Genomic DNA, 17,356 nt, shown 5'->3' on the forward strand with positions numbered 1-17,356 from the left:
AAACTCCTCTTCAATGGTTGTGGGTGGAAACTGTCAAACTTCAACAATGTATTTTTATCAGTTGCTTTGCGGTAAATTTCCATCACAAACCGCCTTTCAACAATGCTCACTCTCACATCTAGAAATTCAATGGCAAGTGGACTGCTATTGTCGGTAAATCTGATGGACCCTGCAATATTGTTGAGCTTGGTGACGAATGTAGCCTTTCACTTCCTCCTGTCCAAATTAGAAAAAGGTAATCTATGAAACGACAATAACATTTCACAGATTTAGAAAACACAGGGTCACCGTGAATATGTGCTACCTCATAGTTGTACATGAACAAATTTGCGTACAATGGGGCCATATTTTACCCCATCGCGGTCCCGCATAGTTGTAGATAAAATGCATTATTAAATAATTTTTTGTGTAGTACAACTTCTATGCGAAGCATAAGATATTCAATCGGTGGACCACTGTAGTTGCTATTGGAAGAAATCACTGTTTTTATTGCATTCATACCTTCCTTGTGGCCTATATTAGTATAAAGGCTACAGACATCTAGTGTCACCAGCAGACAGCCTTCAGGCGGTGTGCCAAAAGACTCTAATTTATTAAAAAATTCAGTTGTATCCCTTAGATAATAGGGAGTGCTCTGAACAACAGGTTGTAAGTACACATCAACATATTGCGATAATGGTTGACTTAACGAGCCCCTGGATGAAATTATGGGCCTACCAGGGGGCTTACATAGTGATTCATGCACTTTCGGCAGGATATACAGGACAGGGACTCTGGGGAAATCTTGAGTAAAAAAAACAACCGTAAACTCATCAATCCAACCATTATGGGCACCCATAGAGATCCGTCAGGAGCTTATAAACATGAGATTGAGTCTATTATATCTATGGGTGCCCATAATGGTTGGATTGATGAGTCTATGGTTGGTTTTTTGACTCAAGATTTCCCGGAACAGATTCCCCAGTGATATCAGGTTTTCTTCACCTTTCTCTTTCTCACGAGTTTTCTCCGGGTTAGCGACCTTCTTGCAATGGGATGAGTAGACACAAGTCTCTCTTTCGGCAACCTTCAGTGATGTCGTGCTGGTCAACAAAACTTAGTCCTTCCCACCTGGCTATTTGGCAACCTGAGCGTAAGAATAATCACACAGTCTCTTGGTTCACAATCAAGACAGTTAGTAGTTGGCATACCAGAAATCAACAGTTTCAAGTTCTTTTGTTAAATTCTCAAATGCTGGCTCATTTTGATAAGGTACTGTACTGTCACCTCATTGGTGTATTTCAGATCATGGTGTGGATCGATCATGACATGAGGTTGTCTTCCAAAAAAAACAAGACAAAAATTTCAACGAGGGTGATTAGTTAAGTGGGGATCTGGGAGTGGCTCTGATGCTACATAACACTAGTGGCAGTGTCTATGACCACAATAGTCCAGTTTCAGATATCACTTTGTTTCTAATCCTAGGGATACCATATCTACACACAAAATTCTGCACAATTTTCTTTGCGGTAAACACAGTAGTATTTGTAGCAGCAGGGTATCACGGGCTGGTCTGATTGTGTTCCCGGTAATGACCTGGGTGAGCCACTGGAGGGCGCAGGGAGGCAGAAGTTGGGTGGCTTGAGATATGGACAAGTCATATGCTGGAGCACTCTGGAAGATTACACAGTGAGCACAGAGAATTGGCGAGACCTGAAGCAGAGGCGCGGAGTCTAACTCACCAGGGATTATCGCCAGTGACCCCCGCCTGGGAATATGGTCTTCACTGCGCCTGACGGGCAGGTCGCGGCCCTCTGCTCAGGTTCCTCTGTGGAGGCTGTGAAACACTTGGGTATACAGGGATGCGTATTACCGGATTATGCGGAAGTGTTTACCCATCGATAATGAGTCCGATGGTGACGTGAAAAGGCTTTCTCTGCCCCACTTACAGGAAAATGTTATTCTGATCAGGGCAAAATTTCCCTTGAAATGACCTTTTCAGCTTTTGTTGTTATTTTATATCTGATGCTACTGAGATGTGAACTCCCCGCTTGCCCCGCAGTGCGCATGCACAGATCCCGCTTTTCGCGGGCAGGGAGATGCGATCACCTCTGCCTCATTGACTGGCAGAGGCGTTCACGAGGCGGTCCAGAGCGTCAACGCGGTGTTGCGGGGGCGGCCCCCAGCATGCAAGAGATAGCAGTTGCAGTTTTGCTTTCTTTTAGCAAAACTTCAACTGAAGCTAAGACCCATTGTTAGTTTACATGTTATACTGTATATGTACCACACAATTTTCAGTGCAAATGTTGTCAGGGAATTTTGACCAGTAAATCTGGAAATTAGAGACACTGTGGGGATCATTCCGAGTTGATCGCACGTTGCAACGTTTTGCTGCTTGTGCGATCAACTTGATGCCGCCTATGGGGGGAGTGTATTTCTGCATAGCAGGGCTGCGATCGCTTGTGCAGCCCTGCTATGCTAATAAAGTTTCCTGCAAAACAAGACCAGGGTCAGACTTACTTACCCTGTGCGACGGATCCAGCGACGAAGGTCCCGGGACTGACGTCAGACATCCGCCCTCCAAACGCCTGGACACGCCTGTGTTCGCCTCACCAGGCCTGGAAAACGTTGAGTAGACGCCCGGAACACCTCCCCGCCGTCAATCTTCACTTTCAGCGCTGGTGGCATCGCTGCCCGGCGACGACCATCGCCAGGCAACGGCGCACGTGCGCATTGCAGATGCCGCACAGCCGCAGTCCTGACGCGTACGCACCACAGCAAAGAATGGCTGCGTGTGAATGGGTTGGAATGACCCCCTGTGACGTCTAGGGATGGGGCATCAAAAGAAAACAATGGTCCTACCGATGTTTTTAACATTGGTAACAAAACATTGTTTAGCCCTAAACATTGGTACTGAAACAGATGTTAAGCGATGTTAACCAGTATTTCTATATTGCTATTAGTAAACTGGCTACTTAAGCATATAATAAGCTTTTATACTTCTGAAAATCATCCTTATATTTATATTGAGATAGATCAATCGGTCAGCAAAGAACAGAGGGGACGCCCCATAAAGCATAAAAACCTTTTAAATAGAATAAAATCTCCACATAAAACCACTACCTAACGACCAAAAACCCCCAATCCCCGCACAAATATTTTTACGAGGCCAAAACAAATATTCGTAAGATAAATAGTCATAAAGTTAAAAATGTATCCTAATTTCCAGAGTTAGGCTGTAATTAAATATTCCTGACAGAAATTATGGCTTCTCTCCCTGTTTTTCAGAACTGACCATCTGCCTAATATAAAGTCCCCCCCTCCCACACAATAAATCCAATTCTCTGCCACATGCCAGAATTCTGCAGGAACCTGTGAGGTCGCCACTTATGTCATAACTGGCGCTACCCACTCCCACTATCCCAAAAATAAATCATCTTCACCATCCAATGGATTATTTCTGAACACGGGGGAGGTGTATCAAGCCTTGGAGAGCGAGAAAGTGGTGAAGTTGCCCATAGCAACCAATCATTTCTCTAGCACAGTCTATGAAATGGCAGAAGATGATTCGTTTTTACTTTATCTCCCGTAGGTTCAGAGGTGTAGCAAGGTGTCATGGTGCCTGGAGCAAGGTATGTTTCAGCGCCCCCCTCCCCTGTACTGAATTGGGGGCGTAGTTGTGCCCCCTGCAGATTTGCCCCCAGTAGCTGTGCCCACTGTAGATTTGCCCCCAGTAGATGTGCCCCCTGTAGCTGTGCCCGGAGTAGTTGTGCCCCCTGTAGATGTGCCCCCAGTAGCTGTGCCCACTGTAGATTTGCCCCCAGTAGATGTGCCCCCTGGAGCTGTGCCCGGAGTAGTTGTGCCCCCTGTAGATGTGCCCCCAGTAGCTGTGCCCACTGTAGATTTGCCCCCAGTAGATGTGCCCCCTGGAGCTGTGCCCGGTGTAGTTGTGTCCCCTGTAGATTTGCCCCCAGTAGATGTGCTCCCTGTAGCTGGGCCCAGCGTAGTTGTGCCCCCTGTAGATTTGCCCCCAGTAGTTGTGCCCCCTGTAGATTTGCCCCCAGTAGCTGTGCCCCTGTAGATTTGCCCCCTGGAGCTGTGCCCGGAGTAGTTGTGCCCTTTGTAGCTTTGTCCCCAGTAGCTGTGCCCCCAGTAGATGTGCCCTCTGTAGATTTGCCCCCAGTAGATGTGCCCCCCTGTAGCTATGCCCGGAGTAGTTGTGCCCCCTGTAGATTTGCCCCCAGTAGATGTGCCCCCTGTAGCTATGCCCAGCGTAGTTGTGCCCCCTGTAGATTTGCCCCCAGTAGTTGTGCCCCCTGTAGATTTGCCCCCAGTAGATGTGCCCCCTGTAGCTGTGCCCGGCATAGTTGTGTCCCCTGTAGATTTGCCCCCAGTAGATTTGCCCCCAGTAGATGTGCCCCCTGTAGCTGTGCCCGGCATAGTTGTGCCCCCTGTAGATTTGCCCCCAGTAGTTGTGCCCCCTGTAGATTTGCCCCCAGTAGATGTGCCCCCTGTAGCTGTGCCCGGAGTAGTTGTGCCCTTTGTAGATTTGCCCCCAGTAGCTGTACCCCCTGTAGATTTGCCCCCACTAGATGTGCCCCCTGTAGCTGTGCCTGGAGTAGTTGTGCCCCCTGTAGATTTGCCCCCAGAAGATGTGCCCCTGTAGCTGTGCCCGGAGTAGTTGTGCCCCCTGTAGATTTGCCCCCAGTAGATGTGCCCCCTGTAGCTGTGCCCGGAGTAGTTGTGCCACCTGTAGATTTGCCCCCCAGTAGATGTGCCCCCTGTAGCTATGCCCGGAGTAGTTGTGCCCCCTGTAGATTTGCCCCCTGTAGCTGTGCCCGGAGTAGTTGTGTCCCCGGTAGGTGTGCCCCCTGTAGCTGTGCCCAGAGTAATAATGCCCCTGTAGCTGTGCCCCCTGGTAGCGCCGCAAACACACACAAAACAAAATACTCACCTGCCCGCTCCTGCTTCCCGACTGCTGCTGGCCGCGTCTCCGCCCGTCCGTGCGTGTGACCGTGACGTCACACGCAAGTCACGGCCCGGCATGGAGGGGAGGAGAGGAGGGAAGAAGGGGAGAGGAGAAGACGGAGGGGAGCGGAGCGGAGGGGAGGGAGAGACTTGATGCAGCTCGGTCTTCCAGCTGTCAGTGACTGACAGCTGCGGCTGCGAGCTGCTTATGGCCAGGCGGAGGTTCCGGCGGAGTTAATCTGCGGCGCCCTGTACTTGTTTGGGCGCCTGGAGCTTGAGCTCCACGGAACCGCCCTCCCTACGCCCCTGCGTAGGTTTGATACATCTCCCCCCGAGTCACTTTACAATGCTGGGGGAGGGGGTTGTATCTAACCTTGGTGAGATATAAAGTGGAGAAGTTGCCCATAGCAACCAATCAGCTTATAACTGTAATTTATCTAGTACCGTGCAATCCTGGGTTATGCCATCAAGTCATTTACTTTAGGGGAGGGGGGGTGCCAGCAATGTCACTAGTGGGGTCCCCCACAACTTTGTTGCCCCTTTTCCCCACCACCTTTAATCCGGCCATGGGAGGGAGGTATCCCTGAAAGGAAAATTAAAATGTTGGTGAGTATTCTCTGGAACCCCATACTGCACACCATGCTCCCATATAATTACAATAACCCCTCCGGAGTCCCGCGCCGACCGACGCTGCGGGCATAAATCATTGTAAAAATGTCCGCCACGCCCAATTTCCCGGTTATTTGCGTTGGCGCAATAGAGATGTCCCCGGGAAAAGTCGTGGGAGCCATGTTCCCGGAGACCTGCGCATGAGCAGTATACTCTTGCATGAAGCCATAGCCTACTCGCCGCCAGAGGAGTGGGCCCGCACGGAGCCTGCATACGGACCCGTTCCTCTCTTAAAATGCCCCTGCCCTGCACCCATATTAGATATGCCACTGGAACATAGCTGTAACGTGAAAATAGTGTGCAATAAAAGGCCTGGTCATGAAGATGGTAAAATCATCCAGTCACAAAGTGGTTAAACCAGAGGTTCCCAAGAGCGGTCCTCAAGGCACCCCAACAGTCCAGGTTTTAGCTATATCCATGGCTCAGCACAGATAGTTAACTCAAATTGACTAGGGTGCTAATTAAGTCACCTGTGGCCAGGCATGGATACATTTAAAACCAGGACCGTTGGGGTGCCTTGAGGACCGAGTTTGGGAACCTCTGGGTTAAACATTGGTAAATGCAGCAGGATGCCATTACAGCCGCTGCTGTTATCTCCCGGGTCACCAGAGGGCGCTGCTGCACACAGTAAGCAGGTGACATAGAGTCCTGGGGATCTGGGCGACGCACGGCATTCTGGGAGTTGTAGTCACACAGTAGCAGAGCTGTCACACAAGTAATGGCTGCACCCTGACTGCTGCTGCCTGCTGCTGCTGCAAGAAGGACACAAGTGCAGGTAACAGCTTATCCTGGCCACACTGCCCACTGACTTCCTGCTATTACACTGAGTTCTGGGCTGTTGTGTGCATATAATGTAACAGTGAGTATGTATGTATACTGCATTGCAGCCCAGGTAATGTATATGCCCTGGGTCACCTAATCACCCCACATTATGTGACCTTTGCTCCTTCTGAAACTTGTCAAACATCCTCAATGCAGTTACATACTTGTATGTATGTATATATATATATATATATATATATATATACAGTATATACATATACTGTGTGTGTCTATATATATATATATATATATATATAATTCATTCAGTGTGTACCCAGTATTGCAGATAGTGGTGGCTAAATAATAATAGCAATTACATTTTTTTTTTTTTTTTTTTTTTTTAATATTTCTGTACTTTGTATATTATTATTCCATTACTGTCATGAGATGTGGTTCTGGAGCATTGGAAGCTTCCGTTGCTCCCCCAAAGTGCTCCTGGCAATCTTCCGCCTTTATTTCCCTCCGTCAGTCCCATAAGTAGTCAGTATGTATGTTCCACGTAGACAAGACGAGATAATCAGGCGCTCTAGGGCTATAACAACTCACCGCTGCTAATCCGCATATCATCGTGACTCGCACCAGGTATTAGCAACCTTAGACGACGCACATAAGAGTTTATATAAAAAAAAAATTATCACTAAAATTAAAATCCTTCCCAGAAAGTTGCGTCATGACGGAAATGATTAAACTAATGGTAGTAACATAATACAGAACACGTGAACGCCACTGAATTTGCATTTGTCAATACAAAGTCCTGGTTGTACACCTAAATATTTCAGCGGTTGGTAAATATCTCTGCAGGAATTAGTATTCGTTGTAAACTCTTTTGTCTGTTTGTTCGTTCCGGCGTCACGCAAAAATTACTGGATGAATTTGGATGGCGGTTTCACTATTATATAGGTTAGTGACCTAGAAAGAAGTCTTTAAAAATAATTATTTGACTTTTTTGTATAGCAAACGTCCTTGTGAGGATCGGTTGCTGTCCCCAAATGTCCCTTGCCAATAAGGACCAGTAGATACTGAATAAACAATGGTGTTTGGGGAGCGCCCAGAGGTTTTAGCTGCTGTTAGCTGTAGACTTCCTTGCAACTCTTTAAGTCCTTCAAAGGCTTTCTTGAAGAACGAAAATGACTTTTTGGACATTTAAGTCGAAAATAGAGACCCTCATACCAGAGTACACCCAAAAAATTGTGTATCAATCAAAGCGTTCAAAATGTCATCAATTTCATCAACATTTCTCTAACGTCCTAGTGGATGCTGGGGACTCCGTAAGGACCATGGGGAATAGACGGGCTCCGCAGGAGACTGGGCACTCTAAGAAAGATTTAGTACTACTGGTGTGCACTGGCTCCTCCCTCTATGCCCCTCCTCCAGACCTCAGTTAGAATCTGTGCTCGGAAGGAGCTGGGTGCTTTTAGTGAGCTCTCCTGAGCTTGCTAATAAGAAAGTATTTTAGTTAGGTTTTTTATTTTCAGAGAGCTTCTGCTGGCAACAGACTCTCTGCTACGTGGGACTGAGGGGAGAGAAGCAAACCTACTAACTGCGGCTAGGTTGCGCTTCTTAGGCTACTGGACACCATTAGCTCCAGAGGGTTCGAACAAAGGATCTTAACCTTGGTCGTCCGTTCCCGGAGCCGCGCCGCCGTCCCCCTCGCAGAGCCAGAAGACAGAAGCCGACAGAAGCAAGAAGACATCGAAATCGGTGGCAGAAGACTCCTGTCTTCACATGAGGTAGCGCACAGCACTGCAGCTGTGCGCCATTGCTCCCACACTACCTGCACACTCTGGTCACTGTAGGGTGCAGGGCGCAGGGGGGGGGCGCCCTGGGCAGCAATTATGATACCTCTTGGCAAAAAGGCACATATATACAGCTGGGCACTGTATATATGTACGAGCCCCCGCCATTATTTTTACACAGAAGCGGGACAGAAGCCCGCCGCTGAGGGAACGGGGCCTTCTTCCTCAGCACTCACCAGCGCCATTTTCTCTCTACAGCTCCGCTGAGAGGCAGCTCCCCAGGCTCTCCCCTGCAGTCTCAAGGTAGAAAAAGGGTAAAAAAAGAGAGGGGGGGGGGGCACATAAATTTAGGCGCATTTATCATTATACAGCAGCTACTGGGTAAACACTAAGTTACTGTGTAATCCTTGGGTTATATAGCGCTGGGGTGTGTGCTGGCATACTCTCTCTCTGTCTCCCCAAAAGACCTTGTGGGGGTCCTGTCCTCATTTAGAGCATCCCCTGTGTGTGTGCGGTGTGTCGGTACGTTTGTCGACATGTTTGACGAGGAAGGATACGTGGAGGCAGAACAGGTGCAAATGAATGTGGTGTCGCCGCCGACGGTGCCGACACCTGATTGGATGGATATGTGGAAGGTGTTAAATGATAACGTGACCTCCTTGCATAAAAGGTTGGATAAAGCTGACACATTGGGACAGTCAGGGTCTCAACCCATGTCTGATCCTACAGCTCAGAGGCCGTCAGGGTCTCAAAAGCGCCCACTATCCCAGATTGTTGACACAGATATCGACACGGATTCTGACTCCAGTGTCGATGGCGATTATGCAAAGTTGCAGCCTAAAATGACTAAAGCCATCCGCTACATGATTATAGCAATGAAGGAGGTATTGCACATATCGGAGGAAAATCCTGTCCCTGACAAGAGGGTTTATATGTTTGGGGAGAAAAAGCAAGAAGTGACTTTTCCCCTTTCACATGAATTAAACGAATTATGTGAAAAAGCGTGGGATTCTCCTGATAGGAAAGTGCTGATTTCCAAAAGATTACTTATGGCGTATCCTTTCCCGCCATCGGACAGGTTACGCTGGGAATCCTCCCCTAGGGTAGACAAAGCGTTGACACGCTTATCTAAGAAGGTGGCCCTGCCGTCACAGGATACGGCCGCCCTAAAGGATCCTGCGGATAGAAAGCAGGAAGGTATCCTGAAGTCAGTTTATACACATTCAGGGACTCTACTGAGGCCAGCAATTGCTTCGGCCTGGATGTGTAGTGCTGTGGCAGCATGGACAGATACTCTGTCTGAGGAGATAGATACCCTGGACAGGGACACTGTTTTACTGACCCTAGGACATATCAAAGACGCTGTCCTATATATGAGGGTGTCACAACTGAGGGCCTGAGCTGACGGGAGGCAGCCTCAGTTGTAGGGGCTGAGATGTACCGGAACCTGGGAGGTTGTATCAGACCCCTGGACATGTAAGTAACATGAATAATAACTGCCCGAAGACGTGACCACGACAACTTGGATAAAAGTCAATGATGTTTATTATGACAACTCCGCAACACAGCAGCAGTAAAAGAAAACGTAAAAGTCAGCAAAGAATAAATACAGTTCCTGGGTACTACAGGATGGCAGGAGCCACAGGGCACTGGTGTTAGGCGCCGGGGTCCGCTCGTCGGTGCGGCCCGGCGCCTAGCAACCAGGGACGCCGTGCGCGTTCAGCCGCCGGCTCCCTGGCAACACTAGACGCCGGGCGCACAGAGCCGCTCTGACCTTAGCAACGGGGACGCCACGTTCAGCCGCGTTCCCCGTTGCTGGGTCTGTCCTAAATTACCTGATTATGTGCTGGCCGTGCAGCATGCAAGCTGCACGGCATTTCCATTGATTACCCTGTCTGGATCTTGATTGGAGGGTTCCTGAATAAAGGCACCCTCAGGACTTCTTACAGACGCCGGTGATAGCTTCCTGTTTGCCTGTGTCTGCTACAGAGAGTTTCCAGTCCTGCTCAATCCGGTTGTTCCTGTCCTCAGAGATCCTGTACTCGGAAGTTTGCCATCTATTCCTGGAGTCTGACCGAGCACCTTTAACATCCTGTGGTGTTCGTGAGTCGCGGCTCAGCCGTGTGTTGCGGCTTGTCCGCTTACTGTTTATTATTTAGTTAATTTGTGTTCTGGAGCTTTTGCGGAGGATTCCGCTCCCACAGATCCACTCTGGTATCCAGCGGTGCTGGATAGGAGTAACGGATCAGTGGTTCTTTGGTTGTCCTTTTCCCTGGCGGCTAGTCCGCACATACCTTTGGTTAAAGTTAGTTAGCTTGTAACCCCTGGCCTGGTTGCTTAGTCAGAGGGCCCCTTGTTATCACCCTGTCTCGGATTTCCCTTTGTCTCCCATTAAGACCTGCGGGGGCATCGGGGTTGGGCAGACATAATCCGCCCTTCGAACGCGGCTGCCATGGGCTCAAGCAACCATAGTCTCGCAAGGGATTTCTGATAACACGGGCGAGACAACGGAGTTAGGGCGCCAGGGGTTACTAGGCTCTCCTGCTCCCACAACCAGCATATCTTCCCAGTACTCAGACCTCTGCCATAAGATCTCTTCTGGTCTGGAGTACGGGAATCATAACATTATCACCGGCCAGACAAAAGAAAAAATTTAAATTAACAGGAGTTAATTTTTTCACTTATTCAGTTGGGAGATTTTGTCGGCCTCATGAATCCCGCCGGTATTGGGCCAAATCCTGGCCAGCTTCTAGTTAGTCAGATTCAAGAACTTACTCAGATGGTTCAGGATCTGTCCCTCCGGGTGAGGTCACAGGAAGATCTGTTACGGACTTCCCCGAGGGTCATCCCTGAACCAAAAATGCATCTGCCTGACCGTTTTTCTGGGGATAGAAAACAGTTTTTTAATTTTAAAGAGTCTTGTAAACTTTATTTTCGTTTAAGACCAGTCTCCTCAGGTACGGAGGCTCAGCGGGTTGGAATTATTATTTCTCTGCTTCAGGGGGATCCTCAGACCTGGGCTTTTGGTTTAAAGACAGACGATCCGGCCTTATCGTCTGTAGACGCCTTTTTAAAATCTTTAGGGCTATTGTATGACGACCCTGATAGAGAGGCGTCCGCTGAGAGTCAGTTGCGTGCTCTTAGACAGGGTAGGAATCCCGCAGAGAATTATTGTACGGAGTTTCGCCGTTGGTCGAACGACTGTGGATGGAATGACCCAGCCCTGCGCAGTCAGTTTCGCCTCGGCTTATCTGAATCTATAAAAGACAGTCTCCTTCAGTATCCCGCTCCTGAGACTCTCGATAAACTCATGGAGCTCTCTATTAAGATAGATCGTCGGCTCAGAGAGCGGAGGGCTGAAAAAGGGGCATCTGTCGGGTCTTCTCCTTGTGTGCTTTCCATTCCTGTAGACATGGAGGAGCCTATGCAGATAGGTCTCTCCAAATTGTCTCCTGAAGAAAGAACCAGGAGGCAAAATTCTGGTCTTTGTTTATACTGTGGAGGTAAGGGACATTTTGCCCGTAGTTGTCCGAACAAATCGGGAAACTTCCTGACCAAGTGAGTTGTGAGGGGGTTCACTTTGGTCTGCAGCTCATCTCCTCAAATAATTCACTGTTAGTTCCTGCTAAAGTTTCCTTTGGCAGCCTCTGTTCCTCGGTCTCTGCTTTTGTGGACAGTGGAGCTGCAGGGAACTTTATGGATTTAACATGGGCCAAGGCCTTAGGTATTCCTCAGTTAACCTTGGGTAGGTGTGTCCCCATGCATGGTTTAGATGGGAGTCCCTTGTCCAATGGGGTTATTTCTCTAGGTACACCTCCTGTTTTACTCTCGGTGGGTGCCCTGCATTCTGAAAAGATTGAGTTTTTCCTTACTCATTGTCCAGCAGTTCCTGTGGTTCTGGGTCACCCTTGGCTGGCCTTTCATAATCCCATCATTGATTGGCAGTCGGGGGAGATCTTACAATGGGGTACCATCTGTAGGAAAGAATGTATTACGCTTCCTATCCGAGTAGCTGCCGCCGTTCCTGCACCCATTCCTGAGGAATATCAGGATTTTGTCGACGTGTTTTCCAAGGGCAATGCGGATATTCTGCCTCCCCATAGGCCTTACGATTGTGCCATTGAGCTAATTCCTGGTGCCACGTTGCCTAAAGGAAGGTTATATGCATTGTCTGGTCCTGAAACTGTGGCCATGAATGAGTATGTGAAAGAAAGCCTTGGGAAAGGTTTTATCAGGCCATCTAAATCCCCATTAAGTGCAGGTTTCTTCTTCGTAGAGAAGAAGGATGGTTCACTCAGACCCTGCATTGACTTTAGAGCTTTGAATAAAATCTCAGTAAAGAATACTTACCCTCTGCCGCTGATCTCTGTCCTCTTTGATCAGCTACGTTCGGCTGTGATTTTTTCCAAAATTGACCTTAGAGGAGCATATAACCTCATCAGAATCAAGTCAGGGGATGAGTGGAAAACGGCATTCAGTACTCAATCAGGCCACTATGAGTATCTGGTTATGCCATTCGGCCTGTCAAACGCTCCGGCAGTTTTCCAGGATCTCATTAATGATGTGCTCCGTGAATTTCTTGGAAGATTCGTTGTAGTCTACTTAGACGATATTTTGATATATTCTGACTCTGAAGAACAACATGTTACCCAGGTGCGTCAGGTGCTAAAGAAATTACGTGAAAATCACCTATATGCCAAACTGGAGAAGTGTGAATTTCATGTCACGGAGGTATCCTTTTTAGGGTACATTATTTCCCCTCGGGGATTCCGTATGGAACCGAAGAAGCTCCAAGCCATCCTTAGTTGGGCGCAACCCACCAATTTAAAAGCAATTCAGCGCTTTTTAGGGTTTGCAAACTACTATAGAAGATTTATTCACTCTTTCTCTGACCTAGTTGCTCCCATTGTGGCACTTACTAAGAAGGGAGCAGATCCTACCAATTGGTCATGTGAAGCTGAGTTATCTTTTCAGGCCTTGAAACAAGCCTTTGTCTCAGCCCCTGTCCTTAGACATCCCAACCCAGAATTGCCTTTCATTATTGAGGTTGATGCCTCGGAGGTTGGAGTAGGGGCTATCCTTTCTCAGAAGGATCCAGATTCCCTTGAATTACATCCTTGTGCCTTTATGTCCAGGAAATTCTCATCTGCAGAATCCAACTACGATGTTGGTAACCGGGAATTGCTGGCTATTAAATGGGCTTTCGAGGAGTGGAGGCATTGGCTTGAAGGAGCGACCCATACCATTTCAGTTTTGACTGATCACAAAAATCTTCAATACATTGAATCTGCCAAACGACTGAATGCCCGGCAGGCTCGTTGGGCTTTATTTTTTACTCGTTTCAAATTCATTATCACCTTCAGGCCAGGTTCCAAGAATACTAAGGCAGATGCCCTGTCACGCAGTTTTCTTCCAGTTCAAGACAACAGTCCTGTTACTCCCATACTTCCGTCTTCAGTCATTCGGGCAGGCCTCACACAGGATGTATTTACCCAGTTAAAGCTGCTTCAACATCAAGCTCCTGGAAATACTCCTGCTGGTCGTCTTTTTGTCCCTGAGTTTTTGAGAGCTACTGTTTTGGCGGAGTTTCATGATAGCAAGGTTGCCGGGCATCCGGGAATCGCTAAGACTTTTGAATTAGTCTCCCGCTCAGTATGGTGGCCTGGTCTTTCCAAAGACATTAAAGAGTTTGTTTTTTCTTGTCAGGTCTGTGCACAGCATAAAGTTCCCCGTTCTTTGCCTATAGGTCAACTTATGCCCTTGAATGTTCCCCTTAGGCCATGGTCGCATATCTCCATGGATTTTGTGGTGGACCTCCCTCTGTCAGCCGGATGCCGAGTCATATGGGTGGTAGAGGACCGTTTTAGCAAAATGGCCCATTTCATTGCTCTTCCCCGATTGCCATCTGCCCAGGGATTGGCAGTCTTGTTCCTCCGCCATGTTTTCAGACTCCATGGCTTACCCACTGATATTGTCTCTGACAGGGGTCCACAATTCATTGCACAATTTTGGAAGTCCTTTTGTGCTTCGTTGAAGATGAAATTATCATTAACCTCCGGCTATCATCCCCAATCCAATGGACAGACTGAGCGAGTTAACCAATCTCTTAAACAATATTTGCGTTTGTACTCGGCCAAACTCCAAAATGACTGGTCTGAGTTTCTTCCATTGGCGGAGTTTGCTTATAATAATGCCTGTCATTCCTCCACCAATGTGTCTCCATTTTTTGCAGTTTTTGGTTTTCACCCCAGAGCTAATTCATTTTTTCAACATTCCTCTGTCTCCTCTCTGGCCCTGACCTCTCATCTTAAACTTATTTGGAAAAAAGTGCACCTGGCTCTCAGAAAAGCAGCATTCCGGGAAAAAAGATTTTCTGACAGACTCCGGCGGCCGTGCACTTTTAAAGTAGGAGACAGGGTGTGGTTGTCGACTCGCAACATTAAACTCCGACAAACCTCAGCCAGATTGGGTCCTAGATTTATTGGACCATTTCTCATTATCAAAAAAGTCAATCCAGTTGCTTTCCGGTTACGCTTACCAAAAACTTTACGGATCGGAAATACCTTCCATTGCTCATTGCTTAAACCTTATGTTTCGTCCAGTAGATTTCCTCGTAGAATATCTCAGGGGAGATCTCCAGTAAATGTACAGGGACAGCAGGAGTTCTTGGTGGAGAAGGTTCTCGATTCCAAGTTGTCCCGGGGTCGGCTTTATTTTTTGGTACATTGGAGAGGTTATGGGCCAGAGGAAAGGTCTTGGGTCCTGGATGAGGACCTTCATGCCCCAAGGCTCAAAAGGGCATTTTTTCGAGAATTTCCTCAGAAACCTGGCTTTAGGGGTTCCTTGACCCCTCCTCAAGGGGGGGGTACTGTTAGGCGCCGGGGTCCGCTCGTCGGTGCGGCCCGGCGCCTAGCAACCAGGGACGCCGTGCGCGTTCAGCCGCCGGCTCCCTGGCAACACTAGACGCCGGGCGCACAGAGCCGCTCTGACCTTAGCAACGGGGACGCCACGTTCAGCCGCGTTCCCCGTTGCTGGGTCTGTCCTAAATTACCTGATTATGTGCTGGCCGTGCAGCATGCAAGCTGCACGGCATTTCCATTGATTACCCTGTCTGGATCTTGATTGGAGGGTTCCTGAATAAAGGCACCCTCAGGACTTCTTACAGACGCCGGTGATAGCTTCCTGTTTGCCTGTGTCTGCTACAGAGAGTTTCCAGTCCTGCTCAATCCGGTTGTTCCTGTCCTCAGAGATCCTGTACTCGGAAGTTTGCCATCTATTCCTGGAGTCTGACCGAGCACCTTTAACATCCTGTGGTGTTCGTGAGTCGCGGCTCAGCCGTGTGTTGCGGCTTGTCCGCTTACTGTTTATTATTTAGTTAATTTGTGTTCTGGAGCTTTTGCGGAGGATTCCGCTCCCACAGATCCACTCTGGTATCCAGCGGTGCTGGATAGGTGTAACGGATCAGTGGTTCTTTGGTTGTCCTTTTCCCTGGCGGCTAGTCCGCACATACCTTTGGTTAAAGTTAGTTAGCTTGTAACCCCTGGCCTGGTTGCTTAGTCAGAGGGCCCCTTGTTATCACCCTGTCTCGGATTTCCCTTTGTCTCCCATTAAGACCTGCGGGGGCATCGGGGTTGGGCAGACATAATCCGCCCTTCGAACGCGGCTGCCATGGGCTCAAGCAACCATAGTCTCGCAAGGGATTTCTGATAACACGGGCGAGACAACGGAGTTAGGGCGCCAGGGGTTACTAGGCTCTCCTGCTCCCACAACCAGCATATCTTCCCAGTACTCAGACCTCTGCCATAAGATCTCTTCTGGTCTGGAGTACGGGAATCATAACACTGGTAGTGTGAGATAGTTCTTATGATCTTCTAGATGGAAAGTCCTTACCAGGCCCGACTGTAGCAATGGAGATAACCCAGGATTGTGCCAGCTGGTGTTCCAGGAAAAGCTGGGTTGCTGAAGATAAAACAGCTGCTGTGGATACTGGCTGGAACCAGACTGTTGTTAGCACGGAGTGGATACTGGCTGGAACCAGTTAAATAATAAATGAACTTGGGAGCGATGAAATATGAACTGAAATGTAGAACTTGAGAGCGGAGAAATAATAATACCGGTGGAGAGTGGTAAAGTGTAGAAAGGACACCGGCCCTTTAAGGGAAGCTGTACTCTGCTGGAAGCTGAGCTGGGAGCAGGTAATGTTGTAGCTGGAAACAGATGAATCCACAATGGATTGGAGAGTCAGGCTACACCGCAGGTGGAATGCTGGTGCGGGTCTCTATGGTGGAAGTCTTGAGACAGGAGCTGGAACCTGGAAGACAATCACAGGAGAGAGACAAACAGGAACTAGGTTTGACAACCAAAGCACTGACGCCTTCCTTGCTCAGGCACAGTGTATTTATACCTGCAGCAAGGAAGGGATTGGCTAGGCAATTATGCAGATTAACAATACTGACAACAGATTGGAGGAAATGATCAGCTGACAGAATCCAAGATGGCTGCGCCCATGCAGACACTTGGAGGGAAGTTTGGTTTGTAATCCATGTGGTAATGAAAACAGTAATGGCGGCGCCGGCCACTGGAGACAGGAGACGCCAGGCTGACAAGTGCACATCCAACCACGCGGACACAGCGGAGGCCGCTGCTGACGTAATCGCCACTCTGACACTCTGCATGCAGAAGCTCAGGGACGGCGGCGGAGGCCGCGGGAGACGCCATGCCAGATGTAATATGGCGCTTACTGTGACAGCGTCCCAGAGTGACAGGAGAGGATACAGGAATGTACACATCAGGATAACAGATGGAATCCGGTCCTGGAGCGCTGAGCCAGCCTTAGGAGGCATCTGATGGGTAAGAAATGGCGTCCAGATACCCGGATCGTGACAGAGGGATGCCCAGAGGGACATTTGCCTGCTGGGCTCTAGAATAAACGCAATGTCGATTTCTGCCAGAAGGGTCCTGTGGACTCGGCAATGGACAGGTGATGCCGACTCTAAAAAACACATGGAGGTTTTACCTTACAAGGGTGAGGAATTGTTTGGGGACGGTCTCTCGGACTTAGTTTCCACAGCTACGGCTGGGAAGTCAAATTTTTTACCATATATTCCCTCACAGCCAAAGAAAGCACCGTATTACGAAATGCAGTCCTTTCGTTCACAAAAAAGCAAGAAAGTCAGAGGTGC

General features: G+C 48.6%; 1 protein-coding gene across 2 annotated transcripts in view; it reads left to right on the forward strand.

The window, feature by feature from the left end:
• The first annotated feature begins 6,168 nt into the window (after window positions 1-6,168).
• NUDT19 (nudix hydrolase 19) overlaps window positions 6,169-17,356 on the forward strand; it is an 83,085-nt gene continuing 71,897 nt past the window's right edge. Inside the window, exon 1 of one of the 2 annotated variants that reach the window (XM_063946009.1) lies at window positions 6,169-6,251. The gene's annotated coding sequence lies outside the window, so the exon portion shown is untranslated. Of the gene's footprint in view, window positions 6,252-6,276; window positions 6,392-17,356 lie in introns of those variants that run through there. The other variant, XM_063946008.1, reaches the window with a different exon arrangement.

Source organism: Pseudophryne corroboree, chromosome 11, assembly GCF_028390025.1.
Source record: "Pseudophryne corroboree isolate aPseCor3 chromosome 11, aPseCor3.hap2, whole genome shotgun sequence".
NCBI classification, from domain to species: Eukaryota; Metazoa; Chordata; class Amphibia; order Anura; family Myobatrachidae; genus Pseudophryne; species Pseudophryne corroboree.